Source organism: Eulemur rufifrons, chromosome 7, assembly GCF_041146395.1.
Source record: "Eulemur rufifrons isolate Redbay chromosome 7, OSU_ERuf_1, whole genome shotgun sequence".
NCBI lineage: Eukaryota > Metazoa > Chordata > Mammalia > Primates > Lemuridae > Eulemur > Eulemur rufifrons.
In genome coordinates this window covers 95,277,564-95,298,598 of record NC_090989.1, presented here as the reverse complement: position 1 = coordinate 95,298,598, position 21,035 = coordinate 95,277,564, and the positions used below count along the sequence as shown (strand labels likewise).

General features: G+C 34.3%; 1 pseudogene; it reads left to right on the top strand.

The window, feature by feature from the left end:
* The first annotated feature begins 16,955 nt into the window (after positions 1-16,955).
* On the top strand, positions 16,956-17,544 carry LOC138385771 (ADP-ribosylation factor-like protein 4A; annotated as a pseudogene).
* Positions 17,545-21,035: the final 3,491 nt, after the last annotated feature.

Sequence of the window (21,035 nt, the reverse complement as noted above, 5' to 3'; positions counted from 1 at the left end):
GTGAAAACATTCGTATGATACATTTATAGCCATAATTTATACTGTTATGTATCCAGTAATTAATTTCTTAATGACTCTCTAAATATTTGTGGTCTTTGTTTCTTATGATGTCATCTTTAGTTTTCCCGAGAACTATCCTAATTTAGGCAATTATTTAAATAGAACCTCTTCATTATGCTTCCTTTTCAGTTGTCTTGGAAACAATGTGATAACACTAGTAAGATATTTTCTTGTAAAAATAAAAAAAGAAAATATATTTTCTTCTAGAAATAAAAAAATAAAACATTTAATGATCATATTTGGAGGACAACATAAACAGGTTAATTGTTTATGGCTAATATATGGGCATAATAGATGATAGAAAGATACAGAATACATAGATAGCTATTTCTATGCAGGTGAATTTCATTATTGTGAATCTACTGGGTTTCTATTCAATTGTTTTAACTGCTGAAACAGATTTTCAGGTTAGAATTTATCAAACATTACATGCATTGCAATAGTAGCAGCATTTTAAAAGAAGTCCCTAGATTCCCTATGGCAATGAAGTGTCTATTCTAACAGAGCCCTTAATGTAAAGTTTTACTTAGTGCATGACCTGAATGACTTTGGGAAGTTTCCCTGTCTGGATTGTATTAATGATGTTTCAATTCTCCTTTCTGAAAATCAGCAGTGATATGCCTTAATATCACAATTTAAAAGGTAATTCTTTAGAGAAAATAATAAGAGGGTAGCAAATGTACCAGTTTTACTGCTTCTGAATTATGTGGCTCCAGATTTTTACCTTCACAGAGTTCTCTCCTTTGGGTGAGAATATGATTCCAGTATCTGGTTCTGGTCTGATGTGGTAGCTTTGTACTTTGATTTCCCCAGAACTGTGATCTGTAAATTCTGACAGGTTATTGAAGCATCCTGATTATGTCCACTGCTCAAGACACAGAGTAATTTTTAAAAACATATAATTCATAAGCTTAAAAAATTCAAAATATATGTACTCCCAGGGCTTCATGGTAGGTCATACCTTCCTTTTTAAAAACTTTATCCCTCTAGGTGACCTATTCAGTCCTATAATGTTTAATATCAATATAGTGAATACTCTTCACACTTTTTCTCTCTTCATGGCTTCAAATTTATATATCCAAGTGCTTATATGATATCTCTGTTGAGTCTCAAAACATAATTATCTTCTCATCTTCATGTTATCCTCCCATACGCCTCCTCCAGTCTTCTTACTATTAATAAGCAGCATCATATCCACTCTGTTGTTTAACCTAATTTAAGAATTATCATTTATTCTCTTTCTCGCAGCTCCCACGCGTTATCCGTCGGCAAATACTGTTGTTTCTTTTCAAAATACAACTAATTTGCATTGCTACTACCCTAGTCCAAGAAATCTTCACTTATCTGGGCTAATGCAGTGGTCTATTGAATGGTTTGCCTATTTCTACTTTTGCTCCCTAATTAGCCATTCTTCACACAGCAGCAAGTGTGATCTTTTAAAATTCATGACATCCTTCTGCTCCAAACCTCTTCATTGCGTTTCGAATAAAATCCAAGCTCCATACAAGGCTGTCCATGATACGATCACTGCCTCCCTCTCCAGCCTTATTGCTTATTTCTTTTTCCATCCTCATTGATTTTGCTCAAACCACACTAGGATGCTCTAAGTTCCTGGAAAACACAAACTTATTATTATTCCCACCCTCAAAGTTCTGTATCTGCCTTTCCTTTTGTAGCTTTCTGTCTTTTGATCTTCACATGTCTGGCTCCCTCTTTTCATTCAAGTCTCAGCCCAAATGACATCTTATCAGAGAGAACTAACCTGACAATCAATCTAAAGAACTACCTCAGTTCACTCTATTTTGTGTGCTGTATTATATGATCTTTTGGGCATAGCACTTACTCATCACTACCTGAATTTATCTTATTTGTATATTATTTTCCTCTCCTCTAAAATATAAATGCCATTTTGAATAGTGACTTTTTCTGACCTCTTTATTCATCACTCTATCCTTAACTTCTATTAGAATAATTGGAGCATAGTAGGTATTTATACTGGCAAGGGAGGACATATAAATCATAAGATGGAGAGAAAGAGAGAGAAAGAGAGAGAGATTAAGTACAATATAATACTGAAGTGATTGACTTCTAATCCAAATTCCTCCTAAAGTGGGTTTGGATAAATGCTAGTCTATAGGATTCTTGGACACAAAAAGGTTCTTTGTGCAAATGAATGTGGAATATTACATTACAGATTTATAAAGTTCATTAATCTATTAAATATTAAGTTTTTACAGTAAAAATCCCTATTTAATGATAGAATCCTGAAGTTAGTTGGCACTAGAAAAAATTTCTCCTTTCTAGTGTATATTAAAACCTTTGGGAAAAACAAACATCTCATGTACTCACCATCAAATTGGTATTAACTGATCAGCACTTAAGTGCACGTATAGTAATAACATTCATCAGGTGTCAGGCAAATGGGAGGGGAGAGGAGGGGATGGGTATATATACACCTAATGGGTGTGGTGTACACCTTCTGGCGGATTGGTACCTTGAAGCTCTGACTCTGGTGGGGCAAAGGCAATTTCCTTTGAATATTTTAAATTATTGAGTAGAACTCCATGGTATACACAAACTGGTATTAACTGATCAAAACTTAAGTGCATATATAGTAGTAACATTCATCTGGTGTCGGGCAGGTGAAGGCAGGAGAAGGGGATGGGTATAGACACACCTAATGGGTACAGTGCACACCTTCTGGTGGATTGGAACACTTCAAGCTCTGACTCCGAGTCAGAGCTTCATTCCCCAAATGGTGCGTGTGGCATCCATTAGGTGTGAATATACCCATCCCCTCCTCCCCTCTTCCACCTGCCCAACACCCAGTGAATGTTACTACTATAAGTGTAGTTAAGTGTTGATCAGTTAATACCAATTTGATGCTGAGTACATGTAGTGCTTGTTTTTCCATTCTTGTGATACTTACCAAGAGAGTTGATATAGCATGAAAAAAAAGAAAAATAGGAACTAAGTCCTCTAGAATCTAAATGTGAAAGCCAGCAATTTGGGCAATGGAAATAGAGACTCTGTGTCTGCTATAAGAAACTCACTCTTTCATCAGTCACAGAAGACAAAGTGGACCCATGGTCTCTGGAATATTGCTGAATGAAAGGGAGAGAATACCTGATAGAGGTGCCCAGGCAAAGAAGAGAGGGTCCTGGCCAGATGATAAATCATGAAGGGTGATAGGAAATCCGTGCTATCTTTCATCTCTATATGGGACAAGACCACTAAGAAACAAGTCTGGCTCCTCTGTGGACAGCAGAGAACTTAGTAGTTTGAAGGAGTACTGATATAGTCAGTGGATATCTACATTTTCATGGACTATAATCAGTCTGGAAATATTAATATATGACAGGGAAGTCAGAGGAAGGCAGAGAAATGGAAACAGAAAAGAGATGGAAAGGAAAGAGAAGTCCTCCAAGCAATATTGACTTAAAGTTTGCAAAAAGGCTCACACAATGGAATATTATTCAGTGATAAAAAACAGGTATATTCACACCTAATGGGTGCAGTGCACACTAACTGGGGGATGGACACGCTTGAAACTTTAACTCTGGTGGAGCAAAGGCAATATATGTAACCTAAACATTTTTACTCCCGTAATATGCTGAAATAAAAAAAGTTAAAAAATTAAAAAACAAAATCCTTTGAAAATGCTGGTTGGTCTAAGTCCACACAGTATCCCACTTAGAAAAGAATTAAGGTAAATGATGTTTTGAACTGGATGATTCTAAAAAGAAAAAAAAAATTAAGGTAACAAGAGGGAAACATAAATCATAATCTTTCCTCAAAGATGTTTAATAAAGCTTCAATGAATAAGATGGATATATTTATTTTTCAGAATTTGGGGGGAAATTAGAAACAATTTCATTAAGAGAAAAAAATACTAAAGAGAAAATTTGATACATAGAAGATAAGAAACCATAACTAATAATCCATATTACAATAGCAAAAATAAAAAAAGAGAAAATGGACACTTTGCAGTAGTTCCAAAATTTAGAAGAATAATATTGGGACACTATCAACAGAAAATAATGCACTCACAAAAAAAGGATAATTATAGAACTTGTTGGTTAGCCTATAAAAGACTGGGGATAACATAAATATGAATATCTGCATCATAGTTAGGGACAGTGATGCAAACCCAGAAGTTCAAAGTTAAATTAAGGGAGAAATTAGGGAGATTAAATGGAGAGTAATAAGTGCATGAATTTTTTTACTTAACTACAATGTGAAGGGATAATATTTAAAAGCTGCTTTTCAAAAATTCTAATTTTCCACTGCATAAAATTTTACCAATATGGCTATAGTGCTTTGAACTTTTATCATTTATTTATACTTTGCTTTAAAGCTTACATTAAAAGCAAACTTGTATATTAAAGAACTTTGCAATAGATAGAGAATGAATTATAACTCCCAAATGAAAAAAAAATGTATACTGGATTCCCAGGTCTTTATATACCTATCCACAGAATCACTGTTGTAATTTTAAACCTCATTCTTGGAAGCACTGCAGTTATCAGATCAATGTAGAAAGCCCGAGAGTATCTTTGGAAATGACATGGCAGTTCTTGACTAAATCAAGGTAACCTGGCCGGTAGATAACTTTTACTTAACTGTATGGTCATTACTGGTTTCTCCACTGAAAAACTATTGGTTGTTTATGTGGCAAAATGGAGCCGAGAATTTAGATGGAGTATCTCTCTGTTTTAATGTCAGTAGTAGTAGGTGGTTGAGGATTGCACCAACTGCAGAGTTTTTCAAGAAAACTATTAAAAAAAAAAAGAAGAAACATTTAACAGGTTATATTATAACTCACTTAGAAACAGAAATGGGAGAATATAAATTTAAGAAATATTTTTGGCTTCAGATTCTTAATATTAAGAAGGAGGGGGCCGGGCGCGGTGGCTCACGCCTGTAATCCTAGCACTCTGGGAGGCCGAGGTGGGCGGATTGTTTGAGCTCAGGAGTTCGAGACCAGCCTGAGCAAGAGCGAGACCCCACCTCTACTAAAAATAGAAAGAAATTATATGGACAGCTAAAAATATATATAGAAAAAATTAGCCGGGCATGGTGGCACATGCCTGTAGTCCCAGCTACTCACTCGGGAGGCTGAGACAGGAGGATCGCTTGAGCTCAGGAGTTTGAGGTTGCTGTGAGCTAGGCTGACGCCACGGCACTCACTCTAGCCTGGGCAACAGAGTGAGACTCTGTCTCAAAAAAAAAAAAAAAAAAAAAAAGAAGGAGGGGCCGGGCGCGATGGCTCACGCCTGTAATCCTAGCACTCTGGGAGGCCGAGGCAGGTGGATCGCTCGAGGTCAGGAGTTCGAGACCAGCCTGAGCAAGAGTGAGATCCCGTGTCTACTAAAAAATAGAAACAAATTATCTGGAAAATTAAAAATATATAGAAAAAATTAGCTGGGCATGGTGGCACATGCCTGTAGTCCCAGCTACTCACTCGGGAGGCTGAGGCGGTAGGATCGCTTAATCCCAGGAGATTGAGGTTGCTGTGAGCGAGGCTGAAGCCACAGCACTCTAGCCCGGGCAACAGAGTGAGACTCTGTCTCAAAAAAAAAAAAAAAAAAAAAAAAGAATGATATTTATATCCTGGACTATTTTATGTATTTCTTCCTTTCTAGTACCTATTGGCCTGATCTTAGTGTTTACTGAAGAACTTTTCAATTTTAAATGTTAATTCTGCAAGACAATGAGTACTACAACTATTGTTTTACATAATTCCCTCCATGTGTTCACAATTCCTGGGTCTCTGTTCTCTCATGGTCAATGTGGCTGTTTGGAAAAAAAAATTTGCTTTCATATTTCTTAGAATCTCAAATTTTTCAAAGTTTCCCAAGTGCCTGGAAATACAGCATATGTTCTTAAATTTAAAAGAGTTGATATTATATATAAATAATCTCTTTTTCTTGATGTACAATATTATCTTCTTAATGGATAATGCTCAATGGACTACATTATATTTTAAAGTGAGAAAAGCTGCTATTTTGAAAGTGCTAGAATTTTTCTATTTCATCATTGGAGGAAAAGTTTGATACTAAAGATATTACTAAGTTTGATACTAAAGATATTACTTCAAAATTATAAACATATTACAAAAATACCATGTCAGTATACTAATTATAGTTTTGTAAGGCTCAGATACAATCAAATAACTTCATTTATTCCATCCCTACATAGGGGAATGAACATTAAATTTGACCTGTGTTTGGGTCCTACTTCATCCAGGTAGAGTGTATATGGTCAAGTCACTTATCTTAAATTCAGTTCTTTGATAAATAATCTGAATCTAATAACACATATCTATGACATACTGCTGTTATTACATAAACATACATACAAATCTGAATTAACTATTTATGAAGTTAACAGGCAGAATTCAGAATCAATATGCCACCAATTAGCAAAGATAATTCTTACTTTTTAAAATCTATAGTTGTATATGACAAAATTTCTAAATAGACATCTTTCAGAAATAGAAGAAGAGACCAAAAGCATACATTTGGAAATTGAACATGTTTAATTCAAGTAAAATAAATTACTGGGCATCTTTAGTCCATTTCCTAAGTTGAAATCACTGAAAAGTCTTTGGGTAATTACAAATAAATTAGAGTTTTATATTGAAATTTAATCCCCAAAATTATGTTACAAATTGCAGTTATATCAGTTACAGAATATGACAAAGAAATTAAATTTCACAGTTATTGTAATAACAGTGATACAAAATAAATTTCAATTTAAACATACAAAATAGTTTTGATATGCAGTACATTTTATGACATTTGAGTTAATGATAATCTAGTATAAAACTAGATTATTAAATAATCCATAAATTATCTAAATAACTACACAAATGTATTTTTAACAGATTAAATTATCAGCATTGTTGTGGGCAAACTTCCAAATCTAGGACGTAAAACAAAGTAAAAAACATACACATCTGGCCAAAAAAATTACGTGAATCTTTAATCATCACCAGTTCAGTGCATTTTTAACTTTGTGTCAATTTTGCACTTGTGTGTGTGTTTGCATATCCACAAGAAACACAATACATACTAAAATATAAATATTTTTAAATCATCTGTATATAGATTGTTCATTCTTCCATCCAACAACTGAGGAAACAAAGATTTTTCTGAGTATCAATTTGCAATGAGCATGTGTCCATTTTCCATGGAAAAAACCAAAATGTTAACTCTCTGTGTCTCAAAGTCCAGAAGGCAAGGAAGACTTAAAAATACTGATTAAAATCTAGTATAGTAGGAGCTATTACACACATACACATACACACATACAAATACACACCATATATACTGTGGGACAAAGAAAACTATAATTTCAACTTTGTAACATGGAAGTTTTAGAGAAGAAAATATAGTACTTGAAATAAGTTTTGAAATCTAACAAGAGGATTTTTAAGCACTTAAGACAATTGTTTACTCTAGTAGGAGGAAAATATCAGGTGTCAGGGCAAAGAGGAGGAGCACATGGCCTAAGATGGGTGAGACAGGAAAAGCTATGTGGTTGAAGACAAAGGCAGAGACTACATCATGAAATACTTTACAATTTTGTCTAATAAGTTTGGGGTGTATACCATAGTTAGTAAAGCACCCCTTACTGAGGAAATGAGTGCATTTGGGTAACAAAATCTGATCTTCCCTTTTGCAAATTCATGACAGCAGTAGATCTAATGAACTGGGGATGAGTACAGTAGAGGCAGGGAGGTGAACTAGGAGATTACCACAGACTTCTATTATACAAAACATGATGAAGACCTAAACTAAATCAGTGAAGTAAAGATGAAGAAGAAAATATGGTGAAAAAATGGTCAGATACAGTAATCTATTGCATGCAAAGTCAGGACAGGAAAGGAGAAGGAAGGTCCACAGATGACTCTATTATTTCAGGTTTGAATAGGTAGCTTTTTTTAAAAAAGTAACTGAAATTTAGAAAAACCTTTCACAACACAGTTAAATATCATCGTGGGACATTTAGATTGGTTTACAAGGTTGTTAAATAAAGGCTAAAATATTTTTATAATTTAATTGATGATGGGCATCAAAGACAGAAAGTGTGCAAAGCTTCACTTTAATGGATATCTATGTATGTGTATGTATAGAAGCTGTAGTATATAGCTTGGTATATTAGGTTGGTAAAATATTACAGATTGTTTTAATGTAATATTAATTTTGTGCATATATATCCAATTCCAACTATATTTACACTCATACATTTAATTCTTTACCATGACTAAGTGACCCACAAATATTTATATTAATATTTTTATTTCCCTAAAAGCATATCATTGTAATCTTCAAGGTTGAAATTTTAATTAGAAAATCACATTCAATAATCCTTAGATATTTCACCATAAGAGTTAACTTCTAAAAGTTTTTCTTAGAGTACATGAATTAGATGAAAGTATAACTACTCTAGGGATTAATCTAACTAACTTTCTGTTTAAAACAACTGTTGACACTAATTTAAACCACACATCATTTAACTGCTTGCAAAGTCCTTTGGAAAACAGAGCTAATCCATGAACAGTTGTCTCTATACTTTTTGTATATACACAAGAAAACTTGGTATTGAAAAAGAATGAAATTAATTTAGAGGAGTCATTTAATCTAAATGAAAAGTCACATTTCAAAGACATGAAACTTGCTTTTCATAACTATATGAATTAAATCAAGATCTACTGACATGATTACTTTTAAATTATTAATAGTTTTACTACATGCTGTTGCTTCTTCTGAAGTTTTATGACCTAGGTTTTATGTGTTCTGTAATATTCCTATGGCCCCATATATGTTGGGCAAGAAATGTCAACAAATATTTTGTACAGGTCTTATGTTCATCATCATGAATCATTATTACTGTATTTTTATTAAACTACTATTTCTTGGTTGAAGTTTTTTGGTTCATTGCAACTAAAAAGAGTTTATTGTAAGATGAAAGTGCAATAAATAATTAGTTGTAAATATTCAGCATAAAATAGATGACAAAAACCATTAGAGAAAGGGTGTTAGGGTTGCATACATGCTATGGCATGACTCTTTAGCCTCTATTACCTACATATATTTCGTATACACATACTTTCCTACATTTTATATGGCCCCCACTAAGTGGAGCCTTAGCAATTTGAAACTCCCAGATGATGAGACAGGCCAAGGTACACCTGGCTTGGACACCAAGTGGCCAGCAAGGGCACTAGTGTCAAATACTTCTATCATCATTACTGGAGACTAACAGGGGGTAGCTGTCTGTGCTGCTTGTGTCTGAGAGCACTTTGTTTTTATCAAGTGTGCAATGTGGTGAATAGTTACCTTGTCTCTGGAAAGGGTAAAGAAAAGAGAGAAGTGCTCAAACTCGTCTTCTTTTCCCCCAGATTAATCATATGTTAAAGTGAATATTCTATATACTTAATTTGTTCTTACATACAAGTAGATGGCACCATTGCAGAACCTGGAGACAAAAAAAAAAAAATGGAAGTTTACCAAATCCTGATTATTTTAACAATTATTTTAGCAATTATAAATAGTAAGACTTTCTAAAAATGAAAAATATTTTGAAAATTTTTGGACAAATACAGGTGAGATTATAGTATCTCTAATTCCTAGACTCGCTCAAGCGATCCTCCTGCCTCAGCTTCCTGAGTAGCCACTAGCTGGGACCACAGGCATGCATATGCTGGGCTAAATATGCTATTTTCTAATGTCTAAAACTGTGCTGTCCATTACAGTGGCCACTAAACACATGGAATAGTTGAGCAATTGAAATGACTAGTCAGAATTGAGATGTACTGTAAGTATAAAATACACATCATATTTGGAAGACTTGGTACAAGAGAAATAATGTAAAATATCCCAAACTTTCTTAGTAATTATAAGTTTAAATGACATTTTAGATATATTGTATTAAATAAAATATATTATTGAAGTTAATTTTACTTTTTTCAATATAGCTACTAGAAAATTTAAAATTACATATAAAAAGTTCACATTATATTTTCATTATATTGTAGTAGTCTAGGATGTATATGAGTTTAAATCTCTTTGTGTTATAGAGAAATTGTTTTCTTAGAAAAAGTATTTAAAATTCCTGAAAGTTGCAAAACAAGTTAATTAAAATGCTCAATTTTTAAAACTACTATAGCTGTACTTTGCTCTATTTTAATCCATATTCATACAAACTATTTACTGCTGCTTTTCTCCATTTCACAGCAACAAACGAGCAGGACTTTCTGTGAAATCATCGACCACCATATACTCCTTCAGCCTCCATTAACTCCTAACTCTCAGCACCTGGCAGCCAAAGTGAACCATAAGAAACCACAGGTACTCACTCTCTTAGCCCTTCTGAACTGTCTCACAAAGACAGACTCGCATGGTAAGTGCACGAATAACTAGAAATATTTTAGAAGAGCGAGAAAACAAGGTAATTAGAAGAGTCTGGCATTTTCTTTCAACAGAAGTCAGATTCTAATGGGCAGAGGGTGGCAAGGAAATAAGAGAAAACATTGATGATAAGAAGGAATCCATGGGGGACCTGTGGGAAAGAAAGAATCAGCCAGAAAAGGAAGTTTGAAATTTGAGAAGAGACCTGTGTATGAGTCTGAGAGAAGAGTTGGAGAGAGGTAATTAGAAAAGAAAATCTGGGAGGTTTTGAACAGAGGTCTATTGAGAGGGAGATGGAGAAAAGAAACTAGTATTTATAAAGCCTCTACTCTGTGCCAACTACCTGTGTATAATAGACTATTCAAATACATGTTATAATATTCATTTTTGCAGTCAAAAAATTTAGGTTCAGAGAAATGAAATAATTTGCCCAAGAACACACAACTATTAGGTAACAAAGGCAAATTTAGCATCCATTGATTAGTAGGTGAATATCCTTTTAGACTGTTATAGCTAGATTAAATTGTGAATCTGCAAGGGTGGAAAATTGTCAAGTGACTTGGGGTAACCTGAGAAAATTTAAGTAATTTCAATGATAAAAGTCAATGTGTGATCTGAGTTGGGGAAGAAAGGAGGAAGGCTTAGGGAAGCGTGTGTACTTGGAACCATTCCTGGCAACTGGGAGAACACTATCACATTGAAAGGCCTCGGAAGAAATAGGATATTGGTTGGCCTTGTAAGTAGTAAAAGTTTTGAACTGACTAGTTCCCTAGCATCCCACTATATTTCTAGTAAGCACAGGCCTTTTGGGTTTTTATATACATGACCACAAGAAATGTAAGCATATTTAAACTTTAACTTCTCACAGATCTGATGGAAACATAATTAAAAGACTTTGGTGCAAGTTTGAGTACGTTTATCTATAAAAATGAGGGTATTAATGGACTACTCCAGCATATAATTATGCTATTTAGAGGTATCACGACATCAGAATTCCCAACTCTGTACTTCTCAATTATGCTATTCTCCTTAGAAATCATTTCATCTTCATTTCACCCAGAACCTTCAAGGACTCAACACCTTTTCTTCAGATATTCGCATTCCCCTTGCCTCAGTAGACTCTTCCAACAAGGGCTGTGTGATAAATTGTTTTATAGATGTCCTTGCCCAGCACTCTATTGGACTTAATCACTTAACCATCCAATCTATAAGTAGATGACAGAGTAGCTGCTGGGAGTGGGGGGTGCGAGTAGGAGGAGAAGACGAAAATTTTATACTCTAACAGGCTTGGTTCACCATAAATTTACAAAGTCCAAGTACAACTTTTATTCTTGCTGCTGTTTGGCAGGATTTTTTCATTAACTGCTCTGGGTCTTCTGTATTGTGATTTCTCATTATGCTTCCTTCGTCTAGCTGTTAATCTTGCCTCTCATTTAGCCAAAATCAAGATACTTGGCCCATGCCTTCCCATTTAATCTTCTCATTTCAATGGATCACTGTCTCTACATACAGATCTTTTTGTCCTTTCTTGATGTCTGTGGAAAAGAAAGCACTTAAATCTCTTTTTGTTTTCTTAAAAAAATAATTGTCATTATTTATTTTTCTCCTATTATCTTTAATTTGTCTTTTTCAATTGACTCCTTTTTTACAAGCCTGATAATGGTTAATATTTTTTTTAAGTTTTGGTAAATCAATAGGAGAAATAACATATTATTGATCTTTAAATTGGCCTTTTTCTTGAATTATGTGATTGAATATTTAAGTGATTAGCAGTCATTTCATTTCTTACCCAATGAATTCTCTTTTGAAATTTCATGCTCCTTTTTTATTTATAAATTAGTATAAAATTTGCAATGATTTTTACCTTGTTTGTGAAGTAATATTAAACATTTGTGTATAATATTTGTGACAAAACACTTTTCAGTCTGTTTTCTCTTAGTTACATCTAAGAAATAGTAGATATTTAAAAAGTATAATTTTGTGCATCACATTAGTCACCATTTCCCTTTACAATATCTTTATTTTTTTATTTATTTATTTTTTTTTTGAGACAGAGTCTCACTCTGTTGCCCGGGCCAGAGTGAGTGCCATGGCGTCAGCCTAGCTCACAGCAACCTCAAACTCCTGGGCTTAAGCGATCCTACTGCCTCAGCCTCCCGAGTAGCTGGGACTACAGGCATGCGCCACCATGCCCGGCTAATTTTTTGTATATATATATTTTAGTTGTCCATATAATTTCTTTCTATTTTTAGTAGAGAAGGGGTCTCACTCTTGCTCAGGCTGGTCTTGAACTCCTGACCTCGAGCGATCCACCCGCCTCGGCCTCCCAGAGTGCTAGGATTACAGGCGTGAGCCACCGCGCCCGGCCAACAATATCTTTAAATGCTTATATATTTAGAATGCCACTTGCTTTCTATATTTCAGATTAAGATATACAGTTATTCACTGCTTAATGCTAGGGATACTTTTATGAGAAATGCATCCTTAGGTGATTTTATTGTTGTTGGAACCTCACAGAGTATATTTACACAAACTTAGATGGTACAGCCCAGGGATGGGGAACTTAATGCAGCCTTCCAACATGAAAAGGTTCCCCACCCCTGACCTATACCTTCATGTTGGAAGACCACATTAATTTAGCAGTAATAAAATAAGGCTGCATTCAAGAAACTTCAATTAGCTATACTTAAAAATGTACATAATTTTGTAAAAATCTAACCACTATGTACTTAATAATTTCAAGAAATGAAAACTATTTGTTAAAATTAACTAATCTTTTAATGACTTTGTTGTGTCTGCTTTTGTTGAAAAGCATTTGAATATTTGGTCGCAGCGTGCACCTCTGCAGTTTCAATTGGTCCTCTGAGTGGGTAACAATCATTTGTGACCTTAAGAGTGCCTTGATTTGGGTTAGGTAGGAGAATGTAGATTTGCAACAAGTGGTTGAAAAACAAGGAAGCGTTTTTCAGGCACATTGTCCAAAGATGTGAGTAATCTGCATTTTTCCATATTTCAATCGGATCTCTCTTAGCATCAAAAAATGACTTTAAAATGTCATCTACTGAGAACTCAATCAATTCCATCTGTAGTTCTTTAGGTGGCTTGGTAATATCAACTAGGTGAGGGACTGAAATGCTAATTTGAGTGTGATGTCATGATTCCAAAGTCAGTGAAACTTTCGTTGTATTCTCTGATTAATAGGTCTATAACAGCTGTGTATTCTTCAAATGATTCACATATGTCATCCTGCTCATCGATAACCTTTGCTAACTGGGGAAAATGTTCATCTGAACTTTCCTTTGGAAGAAGTGTTTTGAAAAAAGACAGCTCTTTTCAAAATGCTTGGATTTTTTGTCACATTTCATGTATAGACTTAGTTTTATCTTGCAAAGAAATATTCAAGTCATTTTGATTTGACGTGATATCTCACAGAAACGCTGCATTTCCTACAGAAACATTCTTTCAATAATTCACATTGCTGATTCCGTTCTTCATAAAATTTAACTATCTGTTCTTGCATAGATAAAATTTTGGCTAACAGATGTCCCCGTGATAACCAACACACTTTAGAATGATATAGTAAATTCATGCTGGATAGCTCATTGTTGAACTTTAGCATGTTATGAAACTGACCATGCCATGTTGCATTTGCAGGAATATAGTTAAGAATTCTTATAACTTGTTGCAAAGTGTCACTTAAAATAGTAGATTTAGCACAGAGATTTTGGTGATGCAAGATACAATGAAAAGAAATGAGAGCATCTGGATCTGTTAATACTTTTTTAACCTGTGCAATAGACCCTTCATGTTTTCTTGTCTTGGAAAGTGTGCTATCTGTACCTACACTCACTAAATTTGCCAAATTCAGTCCAACTTCATGACATGTACCTTGAAAGTTGCTGAAGATATCTATTCCTCGTGTTCTGTTTGCAAGAGTGCCCAACGTGTGTAACTCTTTATAGCAAAGAAAATCTTCTGTTATGACCCTAATGAAATATAAAACCTGAACCTAATCAATACTAGTAATTGATTCATCCAAAGTGATTGACTAGTATATATTTTCCTTTTGAAGTATTGTATGAAGTTATTCTGTTAAGTTGAAGGCTAATTCATGATGCCAATCAGTTATGGCATCAGTTCTCCTTGAAAAAGGGAGTTGTTTGTACTTTAAAACATTATTGGGGTCTAAGCATCCTTACAACTTTGATAATTCATTCTTTCACAATTTCTATATCACTGAATGGTTTTCCTTTTCACAAGTATGTAGGTTATTTTATAAGTTGCTTCAGTGGCATTATTTCCAGGTCTTATTTCTGCTTGAAAGAATTGTCTCTGCTTTTGCTTTCATCTTTTAATTTCTGTAATATGACCTTCTGCACCTGTCCCTCTAATTTAAAATGTTTGTGGTCCTTATGAGTGTTATAATGCTGATGGGCATTGAATTTCTTTAGTGTTGGTATTGGAGTATCACAAAGCAAGCAAATCATCTTATCTTTAGCAGAAACAAGATAATATTGCAAATCTCAATCCTCATTAAAAAATCTATTTTCTTCCTTCAGCGTTCTCTTGGTCTTCTTTGACATCATGGGCTGCTAAGCAGACAGAATTTAAAAATTCTGTCAAGCTGTGAAACCATTCACAAATTCTACTTCAAAATGAAACACAGTGCACCATTGTCAAAAGCTGATAACAGACGGGTGTACTCGATCCCCATAAACTCTCATGAATCAGACTCATGCCATAGTGGTGCCACTCAGGCAGGGAAAGTTAGAACTGAGTGTAACAGCCATCAGTTTAGCCCTTATAGCTTACTAATATTCTAATTGTGTCAGTCAGTATGGGCGGGTTATTTCATCGAAACTTATTTTATTCTTTGGCATTTTAAATACCTTCTTTTTAAAAACAGAATATAAATATAAAAGAACAAAAATGTATTAATAAAATAAACGGATTTTTTCTGTAAAATTTGGAGTCAGTCAAAAGGTCACACATAAGGACCTAGAAGGCCAGGTGTCCTTTTTTTTAATTTCAAAATATTATGGGGGTACAAATGTTTATGTTATGTATATTGCCTTTTCCTGCTCGAGTCAGTTACAAGCATGCCCATCCCCCAGACAGTGCACACCATACCCTTTAGCTGTGAATTTACCCTTCCCACTTACCTGACACCTAATGAATGTTACTTCCACATGTATACATAAGTCTTGATCAATTAGTACCAATTTGATGGTGAGTACAAGAATGTAAAAAAAAAAAATACCCCATGTACTCACATGTTTCCTTAAGGCCACAAGTTCCCCACCTTTGCTATAGCCTAGGAGACACCTAGGCTATATGGTATGACCTATTGCTCCTAGGCTACAAACCTGTATAGCATGTTACACACTGAATGCTGTAGGCAGTTGTAACACAATGGTAAGTATTTGCGTACCTGAACATAGAAAAGGACAGTCAAAATATGATATTATTATCTTATGAGACCACTGTCAAATATGAGGTTTGTTGTTGATCAAAATATTGCTATGTGGCATAAGACCATATATTTTTAAAATATTTCTCTTTTTATTTTATGTATTTAAAGTTTTGGCCAGGTGTGGTGGCTCACGCCTGTAATCCTAGCACTCTGGGAGGTTGAGGCGGGAGGAATGCTTGAGCTCAGGAGTTCGAGACCAGCCTGAGCAAGAGCAAGACCCCATCTCTACTAAAAACAGAAAAAAATAGCAGGGCGTGGTGGTATACATCTATAGTCCGAGCTATTCGGGAAGCTGAGGCAGGAGGATTGCTTGAGTCTAGGAATTTGAGGTTGCTGTGAGCTAGGCTGATGCCATGCCACTTTAGCCCAGGCAACAGAGTGAGACTGTGTCTCAGAAAAAGAAAAAAAAGTTTTGAATTCATATAATTTTATTTTACCCTTTCTTATAATATTACTCTATTATCTTTTTTAAACTCTGTTATCTTAATTTATCAAAAGAACAGTCTTAAAATCATTTTTGATGCATCTAACTTAATTCATACTCCATGCCATTAATTTAGAAGCTACAATTTTCCCAAATTAAATCAAATTTGAAAATTTTACTGATTCATTCTAGTAGATAATAAGCCTAGTAAGGTTAAGGATCATGTCATATTTGTATCCTCAGCACAAAGTATAATTCTCAATGCATTATTTATTATTGTGCATAATACATAATAAGTTTTTAATAAATGTTTGCCAAATTGGATTACAAAGTTGTGTTATCACATTAAATCAATGTCATAGTAATTACTTTACTTATGTAATCCTTTGGAGAGCTGCTCAGAGAGCTAAGGTGAACAGATGTGGGGGTGCTTTGTTCCATGTAGAAATGACTTCCAGTGATTTCTCTTTGGGACCCAGACTGCAATCCAGGAGTCTTATAGCTGGATCACCCAGGAAAAGAAGTTCTAAAGCAGTAAGAAGAAAGCATTTCAATTTGGGACACTTATTTGCAGCTGTAAATGGGGAACGGACAATCAGATCAGACTTCTATCCAGCCTACCTTCATTTCATTCTTTCCACAGTGTTATTCTGGGTTTGGACTGTGCTGAGAAGACATCTGTCTTATACAGGCTGCAGTTCAATGAATTTGTAAATACTATACCTACCAAAGGATTTAACACTGAGAAAATTAAGGTAACCTTGGGAAATCCTACAAGTCACTTTTCGCTTTTGGGATGTAAGTGGTCAGGAAAAATTAAGTCCACTGTGGGCATATACCAGATACACAGATGGCATTGTGTTTGTTATGGACTCTGTTAATGTCGAAAGGATGGAAGAAGTCAAAACTGAACTTCATAAAATAACTAGGATATCAGAAAATCAAGGAGTTCTGTACTTACAGTTGCTAACAAACAAGACTTGAGGAACTCATTGTCTCTCTCAGAATTTGAAACATTGTTAGCAATTGGTGAACTGAGTTCATCAACTTGCAGCCTACCTGTGCAATCATAGGAGATGGACTAAAGGAAGGACTTTGAGAAACTACATGATATGATAATTAAAAGAAGAAAATTGAACACTGATACCTTTTATATGTGTGTGAAGTAAGTTTTCTCTGGTTTGATTTTGATGAATGGAAGAGTGTCTATAGCCTGGTTTGCCTGTCTACCCTCCTGGATGCTATTAAAGCTTTGTTTTCTTGAATAATCAAATGCTCAACTCCATTGCCTTGTGGAAGATGAGTAAATAGAGTGCTTCTTAAAGTGGTCTCTTCTCCCTAACCCACAAGTCTTTTGATACTACCATTTTGGGAAGCCAAATGAGGACAGTAAATTGACCAGGACACAGTTGTGAAAATTTGACCTGAAGTTAGTGAAATAAAATTTTGAAGATTGGCTGCCTAATGTTTTGTGCTTATGTCTTTTTGGGGGGAAGCCTTTGCAAGGAATTTGCCTATGAGGCTTTGTATGTTATAATAAAATGCTAATGAATGGAAATGTTAAGGTAGATTAACATATATATATATATATATACACACACACACACACAGTTATATTGATATCACATTGGTACAATCAGTCCTTTTCTAATGTAAGGGACAAGGAGGAAATGTTTGCTTTTTTAAATTTTGACCAAATGATTTTTGACACTTCCTGGAATCGAGTAATGAAATGGTATACCTTGATTCTAGATGATGTTTTATTAAGTTGGCCTAACTTTAATAAAAATAAGATATTTGGGGTATATTCAAGTGCATGGATTAGTTTTCCTGACAAACATGTTTTGGTATCTAGTCTTACTTTTTAGAAATAGCTATGCATTTTTCTACACAGGATTAAAACAACTTTTTGGGGGGATTTAGGGAAATTTTAGAAATAGTTTATTGTCAGAAACACTTTCACCTGAAGAACCTAAAATAATTTGCTTGTCTCTCTTACATACTAAATATGGGCATGTAGACTAATAAATGCATATGCTTGGATACATATATGGATTTATGAAGAAATCAATTAATGAATTTAGTCAAGAGGATGTAATTATGTGATCTCTAAAATATTACAGTTAAAAGATATTTGTTTTATTAATATTTGCTGGGTGAAAACAGATCTGTTTTTTCATATATTTTGTAGTGTGTTGGGAGGAGCAAAAGCTTTTATAAATAGCACTTGATATGCTATGGAATGAAAATGTAAAAGACACCCTATATGTATTCTGAGATTTAATTTCTTGTTTACAAGCTGAATAGTGTTACACAACTGTCCAGTCCTGATTATAGGAAGCAAGAAATAGTACAGTACTGCAGACAAGAATTATAATTATAGAAAATGAAGGGGAAAGTAGCAAACCTGTTTTATGACAATTTACTGGTGCTGTTTACATTGGAATTGTAAAAACTCTAAATTATAAGGAGGAAAGACCTTTATCTAATTCTTACCTACAGGCAGAGATTTCCAGTGATCATATATTATCAAATCAACATACTTTCTATGTGTAAAGCCAACAGTTATTGGTTCTGAAAATCACCAAAAGAGATGCACTTTGGTAACAGGGTTTGTTTTGGTTATGATTATTATTTTCTTTAGTGGAACAACTGAGTTTTTAGAATCTTGATTGTTGTTACAAACAAAATGAAACAGCTTCCTGTGGAGCTTTCATATGTTAAAGGTACCGGCACTAGTGATAGCCACTTAGAATATTTATATTTATAAAAATGTGGATAATAACTACCAATAAACAAGAAGCACAAGGATGACAGTGTTTGAATTTGAGTTTTTATGTATCTCCATTTTTGCTGAAGCTTTTAATTAGATGTGTAAAAACAACTTTGACCAGCTGGGCTATTTAGTTCTAGTAGTTTGGATCTGCTCAGGTGTGATAGGCATTGAAGTCTATTTTCTGGGAGGAAATATTTTTTTTTTAATTATTCTTCACTGATACTGAAATCATAATGTCTGTTCACAACATGACTAGATCCATGATTGGTTAATAAAGGTTGCTTAAGAAAAATTCCTTTGCAGGGTCTTCCTGAAACTCTGCTTTTAACCAAGCCAACTCATGTACCATTCGGCTGTCCTCATTTCTTACTGCTGTATTCTTTTCTTCTTTCTGTCTAGCTTTAGACAATGTTAGCATAGTCTCCTCTCTGTTTCTTGTTTTAGAATTCAGCTACCCAATTTGAAAGAGCATGTGTTCATCCAGTGACTTTTTTCTTTCTGACCACTTCGGATGACCAACCTTACCGTATGTAGGACTGACTCCCTATCTGCGTAAGCCTTTCTGTAGAACTGGCTTTGAGCATTCTCAGATATGGCAGCCTTCATTCCCCAAAAGTCTCTACACTTTGAACTTTCTTATATTACCTGCAGTAAGGACAATTCAAACAAATGGTGGTTAATTGCTTACTGACCATATATTTTATTTTGTGATGATCATTCTGAATAGTGTTACCTCTAACAGAGACCAGAAGGAGTTCAGAGATTCCTAATAGGAAATAATTCATTATACTGCATTTGCCAAGGAATGAAACACCATAGTTGGTACATAAACTGTTAAAAAAATTAAAAAGGACAGGGTAGCATTGAAAGAAACACAGACGTATGTTCTGATGTTATTTTTCTTAGTATTGGAAAACAGCTTCCTATGTAGTCAGATGGTTAAACTTTCTGAGAGGATATAGGTTGAATTTATAGTTTAGTACTTTGTGAAGCAGATATGGAGAATGAGGATTAGAGGTGTACAGTCAAAATGCAAGAAGCTGAAAAAGAAAGAAAGAATATCTCGATAGAGTGAAATTAAGCAACTGGTGTTGCCTTCTATATATATATATATATTTTTTTTTTTTTAAGAAATAGACTTGAAGAGAAGAAACAGGTGCTTGTGTTCTTTTAAGGCTACTGAGAAGAAAAATAATGAATCAGACACTAAAACTGTGTGGGTAAGCCATAAAACAAGATTTGTGGGGAAAATCTGGAGTATGAGTCCTCACAGTTTTGCTGAAGGCATCTCTATTCATCTTCATCTATGTGCCAGGTAAATAAAGCAGCGTAGAAGTATATCCTGTCTTTCAAAATCCTGTGGGGTTGACATTAGTTTAAGAACTATGGTTGTTTATAAGTTTTGTGTTTAGTAAGAAGGAAGTTATAGATATATAATATCTCTGTATGGTTCATTAAAAAAAAATAGTAGCGAACATTTATTAAACACTCACTGCATGTCAGACACTATGCTAAGTTCCTAAATCATGTTTCATCCTCACAGAAATTTTATGATATAATACAAATGTAGTATTCATTTTACAGATGAGGAGACTTAGATTTAAGGAGCTCAGATAACTGCTGAGAGTCACACAAATATAAATGACAGAGCTGAGAATTAAACCTAGGAATCAGATCACAGCCTACTACTGTAGAACAAAATCTAATTATCAAATTACACAAGACCCAATATCCCAAATTAATAACATCAAAGTTGCTGAGTATGTTAAGAATATTTATGTATATGATCATTTCAGCTTTAAGGATTTACTCTTTCTTCTTTAGATTTAATAATTATATTTAAAATATGTTACATATTTTTTGCATTAGTAAGTGGTATACTAA